Source organism: Acomys minous (assembly GCF_964271855.1).
Source record: "Acomys minous genome assembly, chromosome: 1".
Classification (NCBI taxonomy): domain Eukaryota; kingdom Metazoa; phylum Chordata; class Mammalia; order Rodentia; family Muridae; genus Acomys; species Acomys minous.
The window spans coordinates 89154464-89161744 of NC_140483.1; the positions used below are offsets into that span (position 1 = coordinate 89154464).

General features: G+C 48.9%; 1 long non-coding RNA gene across 1 annotated transcript; it reads right to left on the reverse strand.

Annotated features, from left to right (window-relative positions):
• Positions 1–461: 461 nt before the first annotated feature.
• Positions 462–6922, reverse strand: LOC311597403. Its single transcript, XR_014779218.1, has 3 exons — positions 6776–6922; positions 4608–4825; positions 462–647 (listed from the first exon to the last, which is right to left on the reverse strand). It is a non-coding gene; the product is annotated as an uncharacterized lncRNA (long non-coding RNA).
• Positions 6923–7281: the final 359 nt, after the last annotated feature.

The window sequence follows — 7281 nt, forward strand, 5'->3', positions numbered from 1 at the left end:
GAGCTCAGCAACTGGAAGGTCACAGCATGCAGGCTAAGCTCGGGATTTCTGACATGGCAGAATTTGGCATGGCTCCCCACAGTCCCACAGTCATGGCAATAAAAAAAGTGAAAGATTATAGTTAGGTCTGTGGTGGCAATAATGGAGCTGTTGATGTTCTCTCATGGGAGCATTGTGGAGGGTCACCAGATCTTCACCTGGAGTCCCAGCCACAACTCCTTCCTCCATCGCAACTGTGCATCACCTTGGCCACTGCTGTAACATTCTAGGTGGCCTGAACTCAGCAGTGACATTATTAGCTAAGGAAATGGTGATTTCATTATTAGCTAAGGAAATATAAGATTCCAGGTGGCCTGGACCTAGTCACCATGACAATTGTTCCGTCCAGCAGGACCAGTAATTACGGAGTCGAGAGGGGAGCCATACCTGAGGGATGGGACAGAGAAGAGAGAGGCGAGACCAAGTAGCGTTCCTATCAAGGTTCGTTTATTGAACGAAAAGCAAAATCTTATAAGGGGTGGAGGCAGGAGCTAAGCAGTGGGGGGGGGGGGGGCGAGAATGCCTCCAGATGATGCCATCAGGGGAACATCCTGTGGTTTATCTTGGAACACTATCAGAAAGTCCTGAGCTATCCTGCTGCACAACATCTGCAGGGGGTGAAAGGAGGAAGTTATGCAGAAGCTGAACGGAGGAAGTTTAGCTTTAGAACGGGGCATCAGTATCTTTCCCTAGCCAGTAGATTCTTTTAGCCTTGAATGACCCTGGGCTGGCTCTGAACATCTCACCCTTCTTTATTAAGTAGAAGCAGAGTGAGAGAGAGAGGGGGAAGTAGAGGCCTGACCCCCCTTGAGATGGGCGTTGTGTTAAGAGGTCAATGCATGGCCATTTTTTCAGGTCTCACATGTCCCCAACCTCCCAGACGTGTTTTTGGGGGACAGGAAAAGGATAGAAACGTCCTTTATGCGCATCAGCCTGTATGCAGTCAGGCGTGCTCCTCAGGAACCTACCAAGATGTCTGGCATGGTTCCCTGTAGTGCTTAGCCTTGCACCCTCTCAAGTGAACAATCAACTCAAGCCTTTAGGTCTCAGCTTGTTGATGTCGAGGCTACTTTTAGCTGCATTATCAGGGGCACAGTCTTTTGCCTCAGAGTCGAGTCGTTCGAGCCTGTGGTAATGAACTTCCATATGGGTGGGTCCCTGTATGGCAGAGTCTATCTGGTGTTTGACAAAGTCAGTAATTTTTCTGAAAGCCCACGGTCCAAAAGATATTAGTAACAAGAACCCTATAAGAGGTTCCAGCAGTGAAAGGAGGAGGGTAGTCAGAAGAGGGGAAGCAGAAAACCAATTTTTATACCAGGATTCAGCTCTATCTGCTCCTGCTTGCAATATTCTAGACTTTCTCTGACCTTCCTAGTGCTATCTTCTATGATCCCGGTTTTATCAGTATAGAAACAGCATTCTTCTTTGAGTGCTGCACATAATCCCCCTTGTTGTAAAAACAGGAAATCTAGCCCTCTCCTATTTTGCAGTACCACATCTGCAAGGGAGGAAAGTGAATCCTTTAAAGCTGCCATAGCAACCTGTATTTCAGCAATATCCTTATCTATGGCTGCACTAAGCTGGTGATAGTTTTGATTGGAGATCACTAAAGAGGAAATGCTTGTCCGGGCTCCGACAGTCCTGAGCCCCAGTAGAACCATGATGGTTGCGGCTGTAATAGGCTCGTGTTTGACTCTGGACAGTGTACCCGGAGGAGTCCAGAAGGTGAGAAATTCATCTGTAGAATAAACTGTTAATTGAAGAAGTAGCTGAACAAGCACACAGTAATCATATTGTTGTAGGAAGGGCTGTACCACAATAAACGGGGTTAGGCCAGTGGAACATGCCAAATAGGTATCATTTGGGGCTACCAGGTAGGTGGAGCCGCCACTGACCTCAAGGGTCTGATTACACAAAGGGGAAATAACGGAGGGTAAACGCATCCTGGGTCCCCTGATGCAGAGCCCCAGGCCTGAGACTTGGGCCAGGGTCATGCCTTCCCTGGCCTCTGTGTTCCAGCGAACCAGGGAGGAGTTGTTAGTAACTGTAAGATCGCCAAGGATAGCAATGCCCTCATAAAAAGGGGGTGGGGGGGTGGGGGAAGCATGGTGACATAACCAACAATCATCTGCAAGGCTGGGACGAAGAGAGTGCAGGGCAGACCAGGATTCATTAACCATGGTCAGGATAATATTAATAGAAGGTAAGGGACCGGGAGGTATGGTGGGTTGAAACAGGGTGGTATGGGTGTACCAGTCAAACCCCTGAGCGTAGTTGAGGCTCTGCCAAGAACAAGAAAGAACATATCTTGGGGCGGAGGCCCACATATCCCAGTAGGGAGGGCCTGGACACCATCTTCAGGGGTCAATATTGTGTCGGTGGAGGTACACAGATCCAGTCCTGCGCTCCCTGCAGTGGCTCGGCAGAGTGAGGAGGTGGATTGTAGGGAGACTGATTGCGTCGAGCCTGTCTGTGTCCCCGAGGCTGGGCAAAAAGGTATGGGTCTCGGGGCCCAGGGCTGGCCCCTCCATCCGTTTCCCTGCGGTAGAGGCAAGGGATTACCTTGAATATCGGTTTTGGAACGGCAAAGGTTTGACCAATGTTTTTCGCGTTTACAGCACAGGCAAACAGTTGCTGGTGCAACGCTCGAGGTAGGCAAAGGCGCCTTGTCAGGGAGACCAGTGGTGGCAGCTGAGACAGGGCATTGCCTAGCAAAATGACTGGGCTGTTTACAGTGAAAACAGGTCCTGGGGCCAGAATGGGCTGCCTGGAGGATGGCTCCTATTGCCAGATGTACACTTTGGGATACCTTATGGGCAAAGGGGTCAACATCAGCACAGAGTCTGATATAATCATTAATATCCTTACCCCTTGTATGGCCGCGTAAGGCGGTTTTACAGGCACCATTAGCATTTTCATAAGCAAGCTGTTTTAAAAGCTTATTTTCAGATTCGTCTGGCCCCAAGACCCTTTCTGCGGTCTCAAATAGATGTGCAATGAAATCACTGTAAGGTTCATGGGGGCCCTGAACTACTTTGGTTAAAGGGGTGGTAAGAGAGCCCTTCCTGGGTAGAGCTCGCCATGCCCCCAAGGCTGCATTTTTGACTTGGGCAAGAAGCCCGGGAGGCAATGCCGCTTGCTTTGTTTCTGAAGAATATCAGCCCTGCCCCATTAATTTATTGAAAGTCCAGGAAGAAGAAGTGGACTTTCTTTGATTATTTTTTGCTGTTTCCTGACAGCAGTCCATGAAATCAGCTTTCCAGAGTAAATATTGTCCATGCTGGAGGACCGATTGGCCAAGTTTGAGCCACTTTCCTGGGACGAGGTAGCCCTCGGGGGCAAGAGAATCGAGCAGAGAAAGAGTAAAAGGAGCGGTGGGCCCATAGTTTTTAACCACACTATGGAGTTCTTTTAGGATCTTGAATTTTAAGGGCTTAAAAGTTGGGTTGGGTTCCGAAGGGGAAGGGTCAGAGGCCCCCTGTTCCTCATCATCTGAGCCATGACCATCAGTATCATCTAGATCATTGGCCGTCTCGTCACCCTGTGGCGGAGAATCTTAAGTAGAGACCTTGGCGCCGGGAGACTCTTTGAAATTGGCTTGAAGCCGGGTCATCATAGGAAACGCTAGCATAGAGCGTTTTTTTAGAGGGGGCCTTGGGGTGCTGAATTGTGGCCCCTGTCATGGGGGCGGGCGGTAGAAGAGCTTGTTGGAGGGCATCTTGGAGGGATTGGACCTCCATAGAAAGTTAAGAGTATTTCTTTTGAAGAGTAAGAACCTCTTTAAGGTCTTGAATCTGTAGTTTTAGGTTGCATTTAGCCAAATGTAAGGAGGATTTACCGAGAAGGTGAGGCTGAAGTGCGGGGGCAATAAAAGGAGAGGGCCGATAAGGGGGCGGGCAGGAAAGGGGCGGCCACTCTGGGTTATGGTACTTGGCGGCCTCTTCTTCTAAGGTAGCTTCCTCAGAGCGGCTTAAATCATCCGAGGTGGGGACTGTTTTAACAACAGGATAAGCCTGGGTTGCAGGGCCCTGGTCTGTGGGGGCATCATCCGCTAGAGAAAGCTTGGACAGGGAAGGATATAAAGGCTTATTGGAGGCGGGAGGGTCATGCCCCATGTCTATGACAACAGAAGGGCAGGGGGATTTTAGGGGTTGTAATGACTTGGAGCCCTGCGACTCCAGGGAGGCCAAGGAGGCGGAACGAGATAAGGGCCGAATGAAGGCCTCAGCTGAAGCAACCATAGAAGAAATGTCAGGGGAATCAGAAGAGATAAGATCTTTGATTAAAGTCTAGTAGTTAAAAGTTTGAAGAGGAATAGTCTCAGGACCATGCTGGGAAGAATAGGAGTCTACTTCTCGACGAACACGGTCCCAATGGTCAGGATTAATATTAGGACCATCAATGACAAACCAAAGACAGGCTTGGGAAACAAATTAAAAAAAAAACGTACAAGGTCTTTTTCCTTAACTCTAACTCCTCTTTCCCTGAGACAAGTTTTAAGGTGGTGAAGAAATTGTGCCTCCTTAGAGAGACTTTTACCCATTGTATTGACAGAGATGAACACTTACGAAAGTGCGGAGAGGTCCTGTGAGTGGCAGACCCACACTGAAGACAATCGGAGGTACTTTCGGTTTGACCTAGGCGAGAGACTTGACTGCTGGATCTTGAACTATTGCCCACCAAGGGTCTCTGTGGTGGTAGACGGCTCGTACCTCGTGGCCACGGTGGGCGCCACTTGTCCCGTCCAGCAGGACCAATAATTACGGGGTCACGAGGGGAGCCATACCTGAGGGACGGGACAGAAAAGAGAGAGGCGAGACCAAGTAGCGTTCCTATCAAGGTCTGTTTATTGAACCAAAAGCAAAATCTTATATGGGGTGGAGGCAGGAACTAAGCAATGGGCGGGGGGGGGGGGGGGGGCATGAGAATGCCTCCAGATGATACCATCAGGGGAACATCCTGAGGTTTATCTCAGAACACTATCTCTCGGAAAGTCCCGAGCTATCCTGCTGAACAACATCTGCAGGGGGTGAAAGGAGGAAGTTATGCAGAGGCTGAAAGGGGGAAGTTATGCAGAGGCTGAACGGAAGAAGTTTGCTTTGGAACGGGGCATCAGTATCCTTCCCTAGCCAGTAGATTCTTTTAGCCTTGAATGACCCTGGGCTGGCTCCAAACAGACAATAGCGTTGTCAGCTTAGCAAGCAATTTAAGAATTACAGGCCGATAACAAGAGGAAACAAAGTAACAGCAAACAGAGAGGAAGGAGTTAAATTTTTTCCACTAGTCTCTATCCCAACCCTGTCCCCAGAATTTACTACCCCTATCTCACCCTACGTAGGATTTACTACCTTAGACCTCTTATTGTTAGCCTAGCATTCTTTAAATAGCCATTGTCACTAAGTTCTGCTTCTGTAAAAGATATTTAAACCCTGAGTTTTTACAGGATGGGGTCTTCCCTCTCCTCAGAGCTTGGTGGACCCTGGCGGGTCGGCTTAATAAAATTCCTTTGCTTTTGCATAGACTCTGGACTCTGTCTCTCAATTGGGCTTCCAGGAATAGACTCTGATGACCTGAGTCTAGCACTGCTAGAATATACATAGAAGATAGATGGTTGGGACACCAATGATAGAGTTACCACCTACAATGGCGGGGGGTAGGGGGGTTGATGATGCTTCTTTGAATAGCCATGCTTCTATAAGCAACCCCATACCTGTGTTCCTATAACCGGATTCAATAAAACCATTAATTTACCATGCTGGACTTGGATGGGCTCATTTCTTTAGTATAGGGGATATTCTGTCTGGATGAACCAGAGTTTCTTTATACCTCAGAGAAGTCACATAATTAATTGACTTTTATACTCATCAAAAGTATTCAGGGCTGAGGAGATGGCTTAGTGGGTCTTTTAACAAAAATTGAAGTTGGATATGGCAGGTTTGGGAAAAGAGCTGACATGACATTACTCTTCAGAGTAAACTTTATTAGGAGACTAGGCTTTGGGGTAGGAGAACTTTAGAAAAGATAACTTCCTACTAGAGAAAGCATGAGGGCCCTTAAAGGGGGAGAGTGCGCCTTCTCTTCAAACATGGGAGAAGAGCTTCATGAGAAGAGAAAGCTTGAAATGGGGGAGTGGGAGTGACGACTGCCAACTATAGAGTAGCCTTCAGATCTCCCAGCAAAGGGTAGTGAGAAGTTCACACCTCCTGACTTCCAGCAGAGGCCAATGCTAGGTGGGACTTTAAACTTATTTTTGCAGCTGTCAGGAGAAGGGGCTGGGTTTGCTGTCTCTTCACACACTCCTGCCAGCGTGCTCTCATAGACAGCAGGGACCTTTCAGACGGAAGTAGGAGGGAGGGCATGGCCTGGTTTCTCCGACAGAGACAGTTAGCCAGCGGGCTGTGATCTAACTGTGCATAAAGTGCTTACTATGCAAGCCTGAGGACCTGAGTTTGTAGTATGGTAGTGTGTGCCCAGAATGCCAGTGCAGGGTGGGGCAGAGGTGCCCTGGGGACCTGCTGGTCATAGAGTGTAGCCAGAAGAGCAAGCTCCGGGTTCAGTGAGAACCTTGTCTCGAAAAATAAAGAGGAGAGCAATGGAGATACATGCCCAAACTCTGCCTCTGGCCTCTTCATAAGTATGCAAAGATTTGTGTGCGTGCACACACACACACACACACACACACACACACACACACACACACACACACACGGGGGTGGCGTGGGGGGTGGTCATTTACCTTTCAGCAGATGGCCTGGGTTCCATGTTTGGTAGGTTGGTCCAGGCACTGCTTCCTTCCAGACAAGCACAGTATGGCCCTTGAGATCAAAGGTCCCATTTCTTGCCCTGGGTGATGCCCAAGGCTGGGGTGCTAGGCAAGGCTCCTGGACCTACTGGGAGAGGTGTTACAGTTTAGTTCTTTTAGAATGAGATTTCTGGTATCAGATGGCGGCAATGGAGACTCACACAGGCCTGTGATGATACCAAAGTGTTGCAGCCCTTTGTCTAGCTACTGTACTGAGCACAGTAGGGGAAGTGGGGAGAAGTTTGAAAGGGGCCAGCAAGGCAGTTCCATCATTGCTGCCTAGTCACTGGCCACACTGGCAGTCAGTTCTCCCCAGAATAAATGGAGTCTTAGATGGTCATGGTGGTGGAATGGCGAGAGGGAGAGAGAGAGAGAGAGAGAGAGAGAGAGAGAGAGAGAGAGAGAGAGAGAGAGAGAACACCAGCCAGGCTTTATTTATA